Source organism: Phytophthora infestans, genomic scaffold, assembly GCF_000142945.1.
Source record: "Phytophthora infestans T30-4 supercont1.81 genomic scaffold, whole genome shotgun sequence".
NCBI lineage: Eukaryota > Oomycota > Peronosporomycetes > Peronosporales > Peronosporaceae > Phytophthora > Phytophthora infestans.
Window position 1 is genome coordinate 13,924 of NW_003303678.1, and position 2,596 is coordinate 16,519.

Genomic DNA, 2,596 nt, shown 5'->3' on the forward strand with positions numbered 1-2,596 from the left:
GCTGCTTCCGTTTGCGACTTTCTTCGATGGCATTGGTCCAGGCGGCATCAACAAATGCGCGTGCATAGTCTTTAGTTTGTAACCATAGTAAGCAACATAGTAAGCAACATAGTAAGCAACACAAGTAATGTATCAGCAACAAAAGAAATCGACCGAGATATATACCTGTATCGGCCAACGCGTTGTTATCAACAAATGCGCGTGCATAGTCTTTAGTTTTGTAGCCATAGTAAGCAACATAGTAAGCAACATAGTAAGCAACACAAGTAATGTATCAGCAACAAAAGAAATCGACCGAGATATATACCTGTATCGGCCAACGCGTTGTTATCAACAAATGCGCGTGCATAGTCTTTAGTTTTGTAACCATAGTAAGCAACATAGTAAGCAACATAGTAAGCAACACAAGTAATGTATCAGCAACAAAAGAAATCGACCGAGATATATACCTGTATCGGCCAACGCGTTGTTATCAACAAATGCGCGTGCATAGTCTTTAGTTTTGTAACCATAGTAAGCAACATAGTAAGCAACATAGTAAGCAACACAAGTAATGTATCAGCAACAAAAGAAATCGACCGAGATATATACCTGTATCGGCCAACGCGTTGTTATCACCCGGCTCCGCGGCGGTGGCTTTGGCGTCTGCAGCCACGGCCTTCTCGCGCGCAGCGTCATCCTTCTCGCTCGCTGCAACACTGGTGGCGTCGTCGTTCTCACCGGCAGCCACATCCTTCTCGCCCACCGCAAAACTGGCGGCGTCGTCGTTCTCACCGGCAGCCACATCCTTCTCGCCCGCCGCAACACTGGCGGCGTCGTCGTTCTCACCGGCAGCCACATCCTTCTCGCCCGGAGCCACGTCCTTCTCGCCCGTAGCCACGTCCTTCTCGCCCGCCGCAACGCTCTTCTCCCCGGAAGCGCTGTCGTTCTCGCCCGCCACAGCGCCCGTATCCTTCCCACCCGGTAACGTATCGACCTTGCGCGCATCATCGCAGGCTTCGTTCTCCAGGCCCTCCATGTCTGCATCCTCATTTGCGATATCCTCAACCGTAGCCAGAGGGTCATCAACGTAGTCTTCGTCGCTACTGGAATCGTGTATAAATCCGCGTCCACCAAGTAGGTAGTCGACATGCGGTCTTGCCCGTAGACAGCGCCCTATACATGATAGAACACAGCGTTGTAGATTAGGACAACGTGCTGCAGGCTGCCTGTCACTATGTCCCCCGTGTCTTACCTGTGCTCTGCGCATCTCGGCGCGCTTGCTGCTTCGGCATCTTGCTTTCCCCCCTTCTTGGAAATGAAAGGTCTGTACAACTCGTAATTATTGAATCTCGTACTTAATAGACACTGTAAAATTTACATTTCCGCTTTTGAGATTTTTAGCGTAATATAACTTGCAATAACTTACCCAGCAACACAAAACGCCATTGTGTTGTTCTAAAAGATAAATCGTCATGTTGTAGTAATGTTGCGGTACCGACTCCGGCCGCCGACAGCACATCAAAAACACAATGCACCTGTATATTTCACAATATCATGCGAGAGCACAGCTGTTAATCAAATTATCTATCCGAGCGTCCATTATCGACTCAATTATTGGCAATTTGCTTTTTCATCTAGAAGATATCGAAGGTCAAATGCATGCTCGTGCTCTCGCCAGGTTCAAACTGCAAAATGATCGGTATCATATAGAAACGAATTACCATTTTTGCTTTCGCCTGTGCGTCAAGTGTATTTCGGATGGCAACATTTCTAATGGACGACACTAAGAACGAGACTGGAATTAGTCGTTTATGGATGCAGTTACGCGCGGTACGCGCGAGTAGTTTACGCTACATCGCTAGAGCGCCTGGCATGCCTTATCAGCACATCCTGGGCAATGTCATTGGCAATGAACTGTACGACTCATCAAGAAAAATCATACGTTGTTATTCGCTGACGCTTTTTCACGAGCGGCAAGCTACACAATTTTCACCTACTTGCAATACCTTTGCACAAACGGCACACAGCATCAAATATTTTTTATGTAGTATCCGATTTTCTTGCCGCTCTCATTCCAACTTGTAAGTCCAATCATTGATGTGGCCACTGATGGTGCTGCAGTCATGATGAGACACATGAGTGGCTTGGTCACCCTCATCGAGGCCGAGATGGAGAATAACATGACAAAGATTTGGTGCGGACTCCACCAATTGAACTTGAATATGCAAATGGTATTTGAGCAGGCACTTCAAGAAACATTTCTTTCGAGATTGTATGCTGTCATTGGCTATCTCCAACGGCAGACTCTTATTACCAAAATACGTGCGACATGTTTAAAAGTCTCGGACATACGCTGGATATCGATGTACAATGTTTCGGATTGGATTTGCGTGCACGGATTTGCCATTCGTGGATACCTGGTAGATAAGAAAACCACGTGCAGCCCCAGTTTGGTGTGGTAGCATTTTTTTGTTTGTATTGAGGGAGGTAGCTAAGGAAGCAAATGCGGATTTCGTGGTCTTTTTCAAGGATTATCTACACTGGTACAGCAGCAGCAAGCTCGTTTTAAGGGGTGGCTGAGCAAGCTGTGTACTTTCTTCGGTGTGAAAGGTCC